At 40.5% G+C, this 17,136-nt stretch overlaps 1 long non-coding RNA gene across 1 annotated transcript in view; it reads left to right on the top strand.

Annotated features, from left to right (window-relative positions):
• Positions 1 to 17,136, top strand: part of LOC119246294 (uncharacterized) — a 175,937-nt gene that overhangs the window by 152,220 nt on the left and 6,581 nt on the right. Inside the window, exons 8-10 of the long non-coding RNA XR_005125484.2 lie at positions 5,880 to 6,016; positions 13,867 to 13,961; positions 14,644 to 14,756. This is a non-coding gene — a long non-coding RNA (uncharacterized LOC119246294). The remainder of the gene's footprint in view (positions 1 to 5,879; positions 6,017 to 13,866; positions 13,962 to 14,643; positions 14,757 to 17,136) is intronic.

The following is a 17,136-nucleotide window of genomic DNA, read 5'->3' as shown; positions in this document are numbered from 1 at the left end:
CTACTGTCCTATGTGGCAGGTGAGAATGGAACTTTGTAAAAAGCAATTTGCAATATGTATCAAGACCCATTAAAATGTTTACAAGTTTTGACTTGTAAATTGTACTTTTAGGAATCTTCTTGGAAGAAATTTCCTAAGATATGGATGATTACCAGATATTAATACAAAAAAGATGCACATCACAGCATTATTTATAAGAGTGAAATATTTTTTTTTTAATAGAGGCATGTTTTATTTATTTGTTTGTTTGTTTTGTTTATACATGCACTGGGTACATTCAGAAGCGCGGGCGGGTGAGAGAATTCACCAGAGCCAGAGCGGGGAGCAGAGCAGGCAGAAAGACCGAAGCACACTGCTGAGGGGAGCAGCGGGCGGCAGGAGAGGTCTGCGCGCCATGTGGGACCCTCCTCCGGTGGCCGGAGAGCAGCCGGGGATCGAACCGGCGGAGGTCGCCGGCAGCTTCGCAACCCAGCGCTCAACCACTGCGCCACCGGGGAGGCCCCAGAGTGAAATATTTTAAAATCCCTTACTAGGAAAGTGACTAAATCACTATAACAAAGGCCCCATTTAGGCTGGGACAGAGATCCAAATATGTTGGGTGTGCCCACCCTTTGAATATGGACTTGAATTAAATGATATATGTGGGCACTAAAGCAAAAAAGCTTTACCCAAGCCTACAGTTGGAGTTATATATATATATATATATATATATATATATACACATGTCATATATATATAGACATGTCAAGTAGCTCAGTAGGAAGGGAGAGGATGTTAACAGAAGTTAACTTGTAGAGAAGGGTTCTTGGGCCCCCCAATAATTAACTCACTTGAAGAAGGGGTTTGGTGTGATAAAGTGAATTCAGCAAAATTGCTTGAGATTCTAAGAGAAGAGGCTCCTACAGCAAGCTGCAACTATAGGAGAGTTAATCTTCTGGAATAAATTCTCCCCACCCAAACATTCTATTGAAGTAAGAGCAAACTCTGAACCCAGGAGTGGCATCCTGAATGAACTCCATCCTCTGGTTGTTTTATGGACTACATCTACATCTCCACACTGAAGAGATCTCAGGTGCTGAGGATTACAACTCCCAGCATGCCATGACTCTGATTTCCTGAATGAGGGGTTGTGGGGAAATAGAGGTGGAGTTAGCAGCCATGCTTGGCTTATAATTGAACACATGTGGGCTTGGGTTTCTTTTCTCCCGCTTTGGCTTGGACCCAGGGCCTTGGAGGCAAGACATGGAAGGAGTCATGGGGAAGAGTGACACTTGGAAGAGGCATGTAAGTGAGAGACATGTAGGGAGAGGCTGCTCCTTCTCCTTGGCAGAAAAAATGGCAGCCATTATCTCGACTACATGTTAGGTTATGTTATATTTTGAATTTTCTCTCCTTCTGTTCCAGCTGTCTAAGACCTGCCTCACTACTTTCTTGTGGTTCCCCACCAGCAGCTACCTTAGACTTGTGGCAAGCATTTGGACCTCAGTGGCCCCACTTCAGGCCAACCCTGTTTGGCTGAGCATTTTCCCACAAGGGGATGAATAATTTCCAGTTTTATTAGGAATATCCTTTATTCTCTCTCTACGCACATGAATTCTACTAAAAATCTGTCACACTAGGGATATGTTTCCTTTGCCTTTGTGCGTACAGGTGGCCAAATCCCTTTCAGAGTGTGTACCCCTTAACAGTTTGAGATCTCTGGGTACCCCTTGGTTGTATGCTAACAATTCTACCTCATGGCTTATTTACCATCAGCTTTGAGCCTTCTTTTGATTTGCCTTTTTTTTTTCCTGATAACCACTTTTTGGCCCTTTAATATATCACTCACCTGCCATTTGCTTGTTTGTGACTACCCACTCAGCCCATGTCCTGCCCTGAATGGCCATCTTCCTTTTTCCATTGTACACACATAGACAAATCTAGTAAACATGAAAAGTAATGCTTTTTTTAAAAAAGGTTTATTTATTTATACATACAAGAACCAGGGTACAGGCCAGAGGTGTGGGGGGTGAGAGGACTCACCAGAGACAGTGGAGAATAGAACAGGCAGACTGACTGAAATACACTGCTGAGGGGAGCAACAGGAGAGTCAGGAGAGGTCTGCTGTGCCATGTGGGTCACCTCCCTGGCTGGGGATTGCTTCAGAGTGCTGCATCTTAACCCCTTGCACCACCAGGGAGGCCCCAGTAATGCTTATTTGTAAGGGGGAATAGTGTTGCGCAAAATCTTTAATAATGCAAGATTTAAAAACCATATAAACAACATGATTTTCATTATAAAAATATATTTTAAATACTTAAAAGAAATGTTAAAGCTTTAAAATGGATGATGTGATGACCTGTATTTCATTTTTATCATTTTTTTCATTTTCTGTGAATAGGAGGGTATTATTTTATACTTAGAAAAGGGAGGTATTAAAAATGTGCTCTTTTTCTCCCTCCTAAGGCTAACAAATGAAAAAGGCAGGCAACACACAAATCTATTAAATTTGGGTTAAAAAATAGATGGAATTGACTTGGACGTTGCTAAAGCAGCCCATCTGGTTTAGCTGTATTGGCTAAGAACCAGTTGATTGCTTAATTTCACATTAGCTTGGGCCACTGGTGCTTTTATGCAACCTCAGGGAGAGAGAATTGAGCCATTCCATATCTGGAAAACTGAGTTGGTACCATCCTGATATATGTGGTCCAAAGGGAATAATTTTGTATGATGTGGCTAGTTAATGTTTGCAAAGAAAATGCTGTTCTGTTCTTCAAGCGTTCTCAAAAATAGCTTACTGAGACTAGACAGTCTCCCTGTCCAGTTGCAAAAGAACTTTCAGTTCTCATTTATGATAAGTGAACCTTAAATCAAACTTTGATCAATAAGCCAAATGTGGTTGTGAAGATATTTATTAGATGTTAATATGAGCAAGCACATAAATTTATACTTTAAGTTCAGAATTTATTACTTGAACCTAACCAGCTTCTCTTTTCATTGAGATAGCAGTAATTTATTTGTAACATGCTTTATGCTCTCATTTCTTTCCTTAGTCTAAGAACCATAGCATTCATGTATTAAGTTTTGCATTGTTACTTTGCACAAAGTTAAAATGATGCACACTTTTCCCGCCAACTATTGTGATTGTGGTACCAATTTTATACACATTCTCCTCTCTGCCTAGACAGAAATTCACTGTACACCACAGGTATTTTGTGCATATGTAAGAATCAAGGATTTTAGGCACTTTTACTAACATGTCCAACTTTATGTCATTTTCCCCTCCCTGAATGTTTGCTTTCCTTCTTTTCCCTATCCCCTATCTCTTTCATTTGCTATAATTTGATTTCTAATTAAGAAAAGCAATTTTTAAAAATTCTCATGGGCTTCTTGCTCCAGCATATTAAACATTCATGTTTCTACCGTTTAAAAACATTACAACAAAACAATTCCAAGTTAAAATGGTGACTAGCTCTTGACAAATTAACCTCTAGTAAATTAGCCTCTAATAAAACTAAAGTAATTTAATAGTCTTTATCTTTGTGTGTGTGTGTAAGAACCGGGGTGCATGCCAGAGATGCAGGGGTGAGAGGATTCACCAGAGATAGTGTGTGAAGCAGAACAGGCAGATCTCCTGAAATACGCTGCTGAGGGGAGCAGCAGGCGAGACAGGAGAGGTCTGCTGCACCATCTGGATTAGCTCCCTGGCTGGGGATGGAACTTGTGCTGCAGTGGCTGGCGTTTATCTTGATAGCGCTGTGTCTTTAACCCCTGCACCATCAGGGAGGTCCTCATATTTTATAAGCTGAATGCTAAATTGCCTACATGGTATCAATCTCAAGTAAATGAATAGTGGTTGCCTTTGAGTAATCAAAGTAATTCTGCTTCAGAAGTTTTTTCTATATTTTCTACATTGAGCACAGGTTACTTTTATAATCATGGAAAAAAATCTGATGACTCATTTCAATAAAAGGTGTTGGGATAACTGTATATTCACATGCGAAAGAATGAAAATGTAACTGTATCTTACACCAGTCACAAAAATTAACTTGCAGTGGATTAAAGATTTAAATGTAAGACCCCAAATCATAAAACCTTTAGAAGGAAACATAGGGGTGAAGCTCCTTGATATTGGTATTGACAATGATTATTTTGGTTGACACTAAACACATAAGCAACAAAAGCAAAAATCAACAATGGAACTATACAAACTAAAAAAATCTATGAACAGAAAAAAAAAATCAACAAAATGCAAAGGCAACCTACAGAATGGGAAAATCTATTTCCAAACAATATATATCCAATAAAGGCTTAATATCCAAAACACATAAGGGATTCATACAAATCAATAATTAAAAGATCATATAGTCTGATTTATAAATAGACAAAATACCTGAATAGACATTTTCACAAAGACATACAAATAGCCATCAGGTACCTGAAAAGATCCTTATCACTAATCATCAGAGAAATGCAAATCAAAATCACAAGGAGATCGGGCCTCCCCTGGTGGTGCAGCAGTTGAGCGCTGGGTTGCGAAGCTGTCCGCAGCCTCTACAGCGCTGGTTTGATCCCCGGCCGCCAGTGAGTGTCCCACATGGCACGACAGACCTTTCCTGCTGCGTCCGCTGCTCCCCTCAGCAGTGTATTTTGTCAAGTCTGCCTGTTCTGTTCCCCCACTCTGGCTCTGGGTGAATTCTCTCACCCTCCTGCACTTCTGATTGTACCCAGTGCTTGTATAAATAAATAAATAAATAAATCTTTAAAAAAAAAATCACAAGGAGATCACCTCTCACAAATTAGAATGTTTATTATCAAAAAGCCAAGAGGTAATAGTGTTGGCTGGGATGTGAAGAAAAGGAATCCTACTGTTTGTAGGAATATGAACTAGTATAACCAGTATGGGAAACAGTATGGAGGATATTAAAAAAATGAAAAAGAGAACTATCATGTGATCCAAGAATTCCCCTTCTGGATCTATAACCAAAGGAAATGAAATCATGATCTTGAAGAGGTAGTTATACCCATATTTGTTGCAGCATTGTTCCTAATAACCAAGACATGGAAATTACCTCAGGGTCCATTGACAGAAAATGGATAAATAAGATGTAGTATAATCTGTACTGTGGAATATTTACCAGCCATAAAAAAGAAGGCTATCCCACCTTTTTTAAACAATGTGGATGGACTTCAAGAGAAAGACAAATACCGTATGTTCTCATTCACATGTGGAATCTAAAAACACTGAACTCATGAAGTCATGCTGGTGGTGGCCAGGGGCTGCGGCTGGTGAAAATGGGTGGGGGTGGGGGGGAATTGGTCTAAGGACACAAACTGAGAGTTATAAGACAAATAAGTTCTAAGGATCTGATGTATAGCATGGTGATAATAGTTAACAATACTGTACTGTTATATGCTTGAAAGTTACTAAGAGAGTCTTCAATATTATCACCCCCCCATAATAATCCCCCCACACGCACATAAAAGTCACTATGTGAGGCGATGGCGGTATTAACTAACTTTATTGTGGTAATCTTTTCACAATATATAGGTATATCAAATCATCGCATTGTACATCTTAAGCGTGCATAATGTTATATAAGTTTATCATATCAATAGATTTGGGGGAAAAAAGAAAAATCACAAAAAGTGCAATACAGGTGGCTTTTTAGACTTTTAACAAAAATCTGAATAGAAATCTCACTAACTCTGAAATCTTTATAGAGTCCTCTAATAAATCAGTGCTCTTGGCTGCAGAAACTGCCTCAGGCAATCTTAAGAAAAAGTTAATTTGTTACAAGGATTTGGGAGACAAAGAGAAGGGTTGGAAAAGCTTGGTTAGCACTGGGGTACTGGGATGAATGACCTCTAACCAATCCTCATATTCTTCTGTCACTCAGGTTCAAAGAGCCGGGGAGGGTGCCCCACGGTCTAGCCTAGTCACCTTTCTGCATCAGCGTGAAGGGACTGACTCTCTGACTTTCATCAAAAGTGATAAACACCACCTCTCTCCAAAGCAAAACAGCGTGGGAGAATGGTGAGGCCCCTTAACTATTAGTGTGTTGTTGGGAGGGGGAATTAAATCCTATGGTACCAAAATGTAATGTCACCACTATGTCTCTTTTGTGGGTAACTTTGCCCTGCAGTGTTTCCCCATCACTCCTGTTCGTTCCTTATCTCCCTGAAATGTGGCATCTCTCCCTTCTATTCCATTGCAACTTTCTCACTAAAGTTACCAATGAACTGACTGTCAGATCCAGTGGATGTTTCCCAGGCCTTATCTTTCTAGATATCTTAAAAGCAGAACCTGAAACAAGAATTCCAATGTAAGTAGTTTATTTGAGAGGTGATCCCAGGAAATACATGTAAAGAGGTGAAGATGTGAGACAGAAAAGGAAGGAGCTCAACACTGTGTTCTCCAGTGAGTTATTGCTATGGGCAACCAGAGTTTAATCAAGCTGGAGAACTCTGGGAAGTCATAGTTTTGTCACCAGGGGGTAAGGGAGTTGGAGCAGTTACACACCAACTTTTTTTTTTTCACTATATATTTTATTTATTTTTTAACATTTTATTTTATATAATTCTTACATCATTTTTCATTTTTGCACAATGTATGCATTTTCATTTTGGCTATATTCCCCATACAATTGCACCCCCCCCTTATTTTGACCCTAATCCTTCCTCTCCCCATGGCGCCCCCCACCATAGTGTGTCTCTGGTTTATAGTTGCTTGTTGATTTTGATTTTTACTTTGTATTAATTAGTCTTTTTCCTGGTCCCTTATTTAGGTTTTCTAGATTCCTTCTATGAGTGAGACCATCCGGTATTTTTCTTTTTCTTTCTGGCTTATTTCGCTGAGCATGATCCCTTCTAGCTCCATCCATGTTGCTGCAAACTGCATGTGTTTATCTTTTTTGATTGCTGAGTAATATTCCATGGTGTATATGTACCACATCTTCTTGATCCAGTCATCTATTTTTGGGCATTTGGGTTGTTTCCATAGCTTAGCTATTGTAAATAGTGCTGCTGTAAACATAGGGGTGAGGTGCCCTTTGGAATTAATGTTTCTGTGTCATTTGGGTAAATACCTAGGAGTGGAGTTGCTGGATCCTATGGAAGCTCTATCTTTAGTAGGTCCAGAAATCTCCACACAGCTTTTCATAGTGGTTGGACCAGTTTGCACTCCCACCAGCAATGCAGGAGAGTTCCTTTTCTCCACATCCTCGCCAACATTTGTTGTTGCTGGTTTTTTTAATATGTGCTATTCTCACTGGTACACACCAACTTTTGTCAATCATTATTTGAAGGCTAATTGAGGGGATGAGCTTAATTCCCTGGCCCTTCTAGTCTGCCATGTCCATTGGCAGAACAGGCTCTGGAAGTCAGAAAAAAGTCTAGAATCAGACTGCATACATTGGTAAAGGCTGAGGGAATATGGGTTGGGCACCAATGGCATTTGCTTTGTTAGACATGTCTGTGTCTTGTTTCACATGGCTTGTGACTCTGAAATTCTTCCTTCCTCTGGCAGTACCGCCCCACTTGTTTAGCTCTCGTCTCCCTGACACTTCATCCCATTCTTCCTCACAGGCTCCTTGTCTTTTTTCCTCTACTTAGATGTTGCCAGCTGTTGTCTTCTCATCTCATAATCTCCTGAGATATCCTTGCTATCAAAGCCTATTTATAGACTGATCTTTTTTTTTTAAAGATTTATTTATTTATGCATATAAGAACTGGGATATTAGCCAGAGATGCGGGGGATGAGAGGATCCACCAGAGACAGAGTGGGGAACAGAACAGGCAGACTGACTGAAATACACTGCTGAGGGGAACAGCGGGCGAGACAGGAGAGGTCTGCCTCGCCATGTGGGTTTCTCCCTGGCTGGCTGGGGATCGAACTCGTGCTGCAGAGGCTATGGATTGCTTCATAGTGTGGTGCTTAATCCCTTGCGCCACCAGGGAGGCCCCCAGGTTGATATTTCTAGCCTACTCTCTTTTGTGGAGTCCATACCCAACAAACTCTTTTGTAGAGTCTATACTCAACAAACAGTCCAGTGAATACCTCCACTTAGTTCTCCCATGAGCACCTTACCCCTAATGGATCCAAAAATGTACCTGTCCAAATAGTTTGTATCTTTCCAAATCTCTCTCTCCCTTGAATGCCCTCTTTCAAAATGATAGTACCATCCTTCCAGGTTCCCACACCAGAGACCTAGAATCATTTTTCCTTCACTTCTCACTCTCCTCACCTCTGATGCCTAATGGGTCAATCTGAACAAGTGAATTTCTAGTCTCTTTTTTGCCCCTGTGTGTTCCTTTGTGCATTACTATCAATAAAGGCAAGCAACTCCTAGCTTTGTGCCCAGCCTTCTATTTGCTCCTTTGGGCTCCATTCCAGTTTCTGGCCTTCTATTGACTTTATTCTTGCCCCTTTGGCTTGGAAAGACCTTAGCTTCCTTGGTTCAACTCAAAGTGTTTGCTGAGGCCTTAGAGTTGGACTTCCCCTCAGGATCTGGCCACCTTGGGTAGGATTCTGATTCAGTTAGGATCCAGTTTGGTTGGGAATTACAAATCCAAAATAACTGTGGCTTAAATAAGACAGAAATATAGTCCATCTGTTCGTCATTTCTCTCTCTCTCTCTCTCTCTCTCTCTCTCTCTTTTCTTTCTTTCCTTCCTTCCTCCGTCCCTCCTTCCTTCCTTTTTTTTTTAAATGTACAAAGTAAATCAGTCCAGGGTTGGTGTGGTCATTGTGTCTCAGTTTCTGCTTCTGAGGGAACCCAAATTAAGATAAAGGAGTAAAAATTCACTTGGGGCATCTGATTCAAAACAAAAACTCCTCTGAGTTTGGCTCTTTAATACCAGAAACACTCCTCTGTGTGAAATTTATTTAAGACACTGCTCCATAGCAGTCTGAAAAACACCTGGTTCTGAGGAGAATCAGAGAATATGATGCTGGAGGAAATTTTCCTTCTGAGGTTCCCTGGGACACTCCTGGCCCAATTCTTACCACAACCACCACCACAGGCTCTAACCTCTCAGCATCTTTCTTCCCATCTTTTCCTCAGGCCTACTCACTCTGGAACCCAGCAACCAGATTACTAGCTTCCCAAAGCATCTTATCCCACCCAGTCTTGGCCAAGGTTCAAAACTCCCCCATCATTGGAGAGGTGTCACTGGGCCACCAAAGTCTAAAAGCTGTTAGCTGAGGTGTTAAGAATTGAAATTAGTTTACTGAGTTAACTTCTCTCAGGAAGGTGTTTATATCTTAATAGGAAAAATTCCTGAACCAGGTTTTTTTTTTTTTTTTTTTAATCATTTGGCTTTCAAAGAAAGAACAGCATTCTGGGGTAGTTAGATGAGGCTACTCAAGACTGGGGTCTACCAGGATAGGAATTCTTGACACTTCAAGAACCTCACCCTCTGCGTTAGCCCCTTGGTAGTCTCCAAGGAGTAAGGGTGTCTTTAAGTCTGCCACACCTGTAATCCATACCAGCAGACTGGTAGAGAAAGGATGATACCAGCCTGTTGCCCAGGGGGCCAAGGGAAAATTGAAAAATCAATCTCTGAAAATAGAAAAATGTGTTATTTTATTGAGAAATTCCCCAAGACTCGGTAAAAGTAGAGAATGCAAGAAATCCCTTTGGACATACCACCCAGATTCAACAACCACTAATACTTTGTTATTTTTTTGCTTTATCAAGTACTCCACACACAGTTTTGTTCCTTTTGGGGAGAGGGCAATTTCTCTCTAAAACAAATCATAGTTGACATGTCTCTTCCCTTTAGTATGTATCTCAAAAGAAAAGAAGGAAGCAAGGGAGAGGGGGAGGAAAAGAGAAAGGGAGAGAGAGGAGGGAGTGAAGGGGGACAGGAACAGCTTTTACTTATATAACCACTATGCTGCTATCATAATTAACAAAATTAATGACAATTCATAAATATCTATTGCTAGTCCATATTTAAATTTTTAGACAATTGGGAAAACAGAAGTTCTTTAGCAATGGTGGAATGTTTTTTTCAACCACATCAAAGTAGACAGATTTGTAGAAATAAATTATGGGAGCAGGAATTGTATCTTTTAGATCCTCCCAGAACATCCAGTTGACCCAAACCAAAGTGGTGGAGTCTTGTTAATTCAAAAAAGCAAATTATCGGGCCTCCCTGGTGGTGCAGCGGTTGAGCGCTGGGTTGCGAAGCTGCCTGCAGCCTCTTTAGCGCCGGTTCGATCCCCGGCTGCTCCCCGGCCACCGGAGGAGGGTCCCACATGGCGCGCACACCTCTCCTGCCGCCCACTGCTCCCCTCAGCAGTGTGTTTCGGTCCTTCTGCCTGCTCTGCTCCCTGCTCTGGCTCTGGTGAATTCTCTCACCCTCCCGCGCTTCTGACTGTACCCAGTGCTTGTATAAATAAATAAATAAATCTTAAAAAAAAAAAAAGCAAATTATCTCCTTGTATGTCTTCAACCCAATAAAAAGAAATGTGCTCATCCCAGTTTCACTCTGTGCTTCTATTCCCAGGGTTTTGTAAGGTAAAGGAAGGTTATTTCTACCCACCTCAAAGGGCTCATATTGGCTCCCTCTGAAACAATGTGAATAAAAGACTCCTTGTACATTCCAAGGAGGAACATTATAGTGTCCTCTTGTCATTCTTGATATCAAAGGTTTGGGGGAAAATGATGAGGATTTGTACATTTGTCCATGAGCCAGGAATTGTCCATTAACTTTCTAAGTGATCCAGTCACAGTCTGCTGAATTTGGAAGAACTGCCAAGGATGAAACAGATTTTCCTGTTCAACTGGAACTAAGGGAAAGTGCTTTGGGACAGTGAGTGACAAGACAGAGAAAGATAAAAATCATCACATCTTTTACCAGTTTGCCTAGAAGAGCTTTTGCTTTAATCTTATCTGGTAGACCTCCTTGCCTGGAAATGAGTATTTTCTAGTTACAGCTAATTTTTTTTGAGTTTTCATTACACCCAGGATCTATTCTCAGGACTCAGTATGTCTTGTTTCATCCTCATGAATCGATGAAATAGGTATGATGTTATTCTCACTTTTACAAACAAGGAAATAAAAAGGAAGAAAAAAAGGATTACTTGCCCAAGATTACACAGCTAGTAATAGAGTCAAGATTTGAACCCAGAGCATCGAATGCTGGCCTATGAGCATAACCACCATGTTATACCACCTTGGAATGAAATGCTATAATTTTTTTTACATACTTAGCAATCAAGATGAATAATATTTCAATACCATGTTTTCTTTAAAAATTCAAGATTAAAAATCTTTAAAATATCAGTGCTAAGTGGAACCATAGTGGAGCTAGAGGCAAAAGGAAAAGTGAACAGTAATATTTCTACCTTTAGATATTGATATTTTGGTCATCATGGATTTTTTTTTTGCAGTAATTTTGATATTTCAGAAGTATTGCATTGAAATTTTTTTCTTGATTATTGAGTTTTTTTTTTGGTGCCCTCCCCTTAAAATTGCTCCAAAGGTGAGCCCCTTACCTGCCTCACTGGCATCCACACACCACGTACATTTGAATAAATGATTGAGGTCTTATGTTAATATCTACATTTTACAGATTGGAAAACTAGACCAAGGCACAGAGTATTTAAAGCTTTATTCAAAGTCACATTACTAGCTGGTGTCAATAATTTTGGAATTGGAACACAAGCTTCATAATGTCTGTGTTCCAAATTTAATGTCTTGAAAAAGGAATTTGTGCTTTAGTTACTAACAATGAATGACTCAAATAAGTGCATTTCACATGTAGGGCAAAAATATGAACCAATGGTTTTAGAGGTTGCTCTAGAACTCCTAGTGGACGATAAGATGACCCCAAAACATAGGAAATCAACTAATTCATTAGATTAGCCTCTGGGATTAAACCAACATTAAATGAAATGACCACGTGGTTTATATGTATATTTCTTTATTAAAAGAGCATAGTTACTGCTCTCAATAAATAATGGAAAAGATAAATATACCGACACAAATCAACAAAGCTGAAAATTGTGAGTCTTCGTTTCTAGGAAATTTTTTGTGTTTGCCTGAGTCATCTGAGGTTGGTTATCTCAGTTATTTCAGGCAGGTGGTTAATGAAGTCACAGTCACCAACAATTTTGCAAAGTCCCTCAAGGAGCATATCCTCCTAATAATGATTCATTCATTAAACAAACATTCACTGAGCACCTACAGTGTATCAGGTTGCATGTCAGATGCCGGGAATACAGAGATGTGGACTCAGAGCTGGCTTTCGAGTGGGAGTAGAAGATGAACAGCCAAGAGTCCAAAGGTCTACCAAGAAGGTTCATGAATGACTCAGTGGGCAAGAACATGCCAGTTTGGAGTTGGGGTGTTTGACAGGGCCCAATAGATAGCTCTTCACCACTTGAAATCTGAATTAATTATAAAATAAGACAAAGAAATTGGCAGTTAGATACCAAAATATTACAGATTATATTAGAGAATGTGGCTTATACCTGCTAACAAATGGGTTTGCCGATGCTGAATCTCAGTATTAGACCAATCTGCCCACCAAGCATCCCTGAACCAGAGTAGACCTTGCCCATTGCAGGGGCAGAGCCTATTGCTGTAAACTTGGATGAAAATGGTGGCTCCCTGGGGGCAGTTTGAACCCCAGAAAGGAGGGATTGAACAACACTTAACCATATATTGTATGTCTGGTGGGACGTAAATGTGTATGACTGTATGTGAACTGTAGTCTAATCCCTAGGGGTGGTTAATAAGCATTTGAAACACCTAATCCAGAATTCACATTCCAGAGAGATTTAAGCACTACCAATATTTTCTCTCTTTTTTTAAAAGATTTATTTATTTATGCATATAAGAGCTGGGGTACAGGCCAGAGGTGTGGGGGGTGAGAGGATTCACCAGAGACAGAGCGGGGAACAGAACAGATTGACTGAAGTACACTGCTGAGGGGAGCAGTGGGCGAATCAGGAGAGGTCTGCTGCGCCATGTGGGCAGCTCCCTGGCCTGGGATAGACCTCGTGCTACAGAGGCTGCGGATAGCTTCATAGGTTGCGTCTTAACCCTTTACGCCACCAGGGAGGCCCCAATATTGTTTTCTAAATTTATACTCAGAGGATTTTGTAATAAATATGCTAGAAATAATTTTTCACTGGTAAAATTGACCAATATTTGATATATATGTGGCAGACTAGGAAGATTATACCGGCCCAACTTTTGCACATATGAGGTTTAAGAATCTGGCTTAAGATTCTGGCACGCTGAGCTCTCTAATATTTTTGGAGAAAGCACCCTGGATCTAAAACCTCATTGGTCTTGTGCCGATCATGTCATGGAGAACTTAGCTGGAAACCTCACTGTAGGACTGACCAGTCCTGTCACCACAATATTTTGTGTCTATATTGGAGTGAACCTTTCCTGTGAGATGACTGCTAAAATGCAAAATGATAGAAAGTGGAACTTCCTTAACTTTACAAGAGTATATTGTATAGCTGTTTTTGTTCCTACTTGCTAATAAATATACACTTAGTGGGATTTGGTCTAAGACTTGCTTTTATTAAAACATACCAACTAGGGGCTCCCTGGTGGTGCAGCGGTTGCACGCTGGGTTGCGAAGCTGCCTGCAGTCTCTGCAGCACCATTTCCATCCCCGGCTGCGAGGGGAGGGACCCACATGGCGCGCAGACCTCCCCTGCCACCCACTGCTCCCCTCAGCAGTGTACTTTGGTCTTTCTGCCTGTTTTGCTCCCTTCTCTGGCTCTGGTGGATTCTCTCACCCTCCCATGCTTCTGACTGTACCCAGTGCTTGTGTAAATAAATAAATCTTTAAAAAAAAAAAAACAACCAACTAGTAGCTATGCTATATATCTCACCCTTCTACTTTTTGTTGCTAGAGCTTACTCAAATGAAACAGAAGAGCCTGACTACTGAAGAATGGTCAAATTGGCTTGGATCAGTTAACTGAATCCTTCCCAAATTCACCAATCAAGTAAGTCTATTTCTATTTCAGGGGTAGGGAATACAGGTGTGCTACACTAATAGTTGTCCCTTCACATAGAATGGAAACTCAGTAGTAGGGAATAAGTTTTCCCCACTAACAGTAGATTAACCAGTGTTCCAAGTGCTAGGAATAGCATGTAGGAATCACAAAGGCCTGATGAGTACATTTGGGAATTTGTAAATCATTCAGTATTCCTGAAATATAAAGGGCAACAAAAGGAATGGCAGGAGGTTAAGGTAGATACCTTGGCAGGGATCTGTCACAAGTCCATACAAAAATTTAAGAAGCTTTGAGAAAGTCTAGATAGAATGGAAACAGATAGGATTTGCATATTAGAAAAATCACTCTGTTGGCATAATGGAGCATGGAATATGAGAGTGAAGTCAGGGAGACTAAAGGCAAGAATAGCAGAAATATAAGAAAAAGTCAAAAAGAGATGATGAGTTGACCTTAACTAAGAGTGAAAGGGTAATTTCAAAGGAGGAAAGAATATGAAAGATGTTTAGAAAGGAGAATTTAAAAGATCTAGTGATTGAGTGGATGATTGAGTGAAAAATTGCAGATTGTAAATAGTGGATTGAAGAGTCTCATTACTTTCGGGCTGCAGTAACAGAATACCATAGACTAGTGGCTTATAAATAACAGAAATTAATTTCTCAATTTCTCACAGTTCTGGAAGCAGTAATCCAAGATCAAGACCCTGGCAGATTCAGAGTTGGGGGAGGGCCTGTTCCTGGTTCAGAGATGGCCATCTTCGCACTGTGTCTTCACATGGCTAAAGAGGTACAGGATCTTTCTGGGGTCTCTTTTAGGAGGCACTAATCCCATTCATGAGGGCTCCACCCTCCTAACCTCATCACCTCCCAGAGGCTCCATCTCCTAATACCATCACCTTGGACATTAGGTTTCAATATTTGAATTTGGAGAGGGATAAAATCATCCAGTCGAAAGCAAGGGAGCCTTGTAACGTCATCCCCATTTTCAAAGAACACAAGTAGGCACAATTTATAGAGAAATTTCCCATCTACATATATCTATTGAGCGACTAATATATAAATAGCAAGTGTACAGTAGGGACATTAGTGGTAGATTGTGTTTCCAAAGATGACTGCCACATACAAAATTCCAAGGTTAATATCCTTCCCTAGGTGCTATGTATCTACTGGCAGGAATTAGATATGCCTTAATGTATGTTTATGTTCAGTAGATACTGACTTCTGCTTAGTGCCTGGCATCTGGTAGTTTCTCAGTAAACACCTGCAGAATAAATGAGAGGATAAATCTAGAAGCATAATATACCTACATGTTAGTTATCCATTGCTGTGTAGCAAATTACCCCACAAGTTAACATCTGGAAACAATAAGCGATTACCTTGTTGTTTCTGTGTGTGAAGCACATAATCAAAGTGTCAGTCAGCACTACATAAGTCTGAGACTTGATGAGCCTGGAGGACCCCCTTCCAAAAGCACTGAGGCCGGAAGCCTCAGCTCCTTATCATGTTTACTTCTCCATAGGGTTGCTCACACACGGCCACAGGCTTGTCCCAGAGAGAATGATAATGATGATGGTGATGATGATGATCAGTGAGAGAGACAGAGACAGAGAGAGACCACACTGCCTTTTATGACCACGTCTCAAGTTACCATCACTAATGCCTTATTCTATTCATTAGAAGAGAGTCACTACTAAACCCAACCACCACTTCAGGGAACTAGATCGGACAATATTAGGGGACCCCTGGGGACTGTTCTGGAGGTTACCTACCACACTTTGTGAATTGTCACCTGATTGTGCAAATAGCAGCTTCTAAATGCTCGGATGAATGTGTTCTTTGCTGTGAAAGTGGTTATCAATTATTTATCAACTTTTCTCATAGTTTTACAAACATGGTAACACTATCACCTCTTTGCTCTTCAGATGCAAAGGGCACTCTGGCAGGGAAATGGACAGTAATAAGCAGCTGTCTTGGCACTGCAAAAATTCCAAGTAGGTTTGGGGGACTTGATTTGAGGCACTTTTCGTTTGTGTATTTTGAAGCAACATTGTTCCTTAACTAGAATGAAAGTTGGGTTTGTATTTCTAAAGTCCATCTGCACCAACCCAGAGAAATTAGATACCATGTTGACTTTTGTTTTTGTTTTTTTAAGTTACTGAGGTAATGCTGATTTATATCACAGTATATGTCTTAGGCATACAGGCTTATACCTCTACAAATGTACGATATTTCTCCGCACCCCACCACCCAAGCCCCACCCCAGCATGCAAAAAGAAAGAACTACTGACTTTGACTATCCATTTTATCTGAACCTTGTTCTAAGATGACCTGTGGTAAGACAAGCGAAATGTCACTCTAGTCAGGAATATGTCAGTGCAAGAGCTTTCCAAAGAACAAATGTGGGTTTGCTTCAGGGAAGGAAAAAATAACAACACATTTTCCTGGTTTTAAAACACATACACTTTCTCATGAAAAAATTAAAAGGAAGCTAAATGCTTTGCCTGTTACGGAGTTTACTAAACAGTGATTTTAGCTGAGTTTGCCAGAGGTAAAAGCAGTGTCACATGAATCTTTCTTAGTTGGTAAGCCTAGATGGTCATTTGATGAGTTAGAGATATAGGCAGTCTATTTTTAGCCCATTATTTCTGCAGCTTCAGCCAGTGCCCACGCAAATTCATGCCCTGGGATGAGTCTCTTCATGCCAATTCCAGATAAAGCCTCAAATAAGCAATTGAATGTTCATGGAGCGCACACGTGGTAAAGTGGAAACAGCAATTTCCCTCTTACAGGACATTGGAATGAAACTATCCCTATAGAGAAATGAAATTTGTTCACTTGGTATCAAACAAACAAAGACGACTCAAAGGAAATTTTCTCAATTATGCTGTGGGTGTGAACAGTTTCACATAGCATTTTCCCCCAGCAGTTTTGCACGTGGCTGCCAAACCTGGTCCAGATGTTTCACATCAGTCTTGGACAATCACAGCTCGCTGAAGCTGGCAGAAGTTCAGTATTTGCTCTGGCTAAGTTTGGCCAAAGTCTCTACCTCCAAGTGCATCGTAGTCCTCAGCATTTTGTGCCCCCTTGTAGGCTGAGTGTGCCTGGTAACCTTAGCCTGAAAGAGCTTCTTTTAAATAATTTCTGTGTGATAATTACATTAAAGTTTT

The sequence above is a fragment of the Talpa occidentalis genome, unplaced genomic scaffold (genome assembly GCF_014898055.3).
Source record: "Talpa occidentalis isolate TD23 unplaced genomic scaffold, MPIMG_talOcc4v2.1 talOcc4.15, whole genome shotgun sequence".
NCBI classification, from domain to species: domain Eukaryota; kingdom Metazoa; phylum Chordata; class Mammalia; order Eulipotyphla; family Talpidae; genus Talpa; species Talpa occidentalis.
This window is presented reverse-complemented; position numbering and strand designations above follow the sequence as displayed.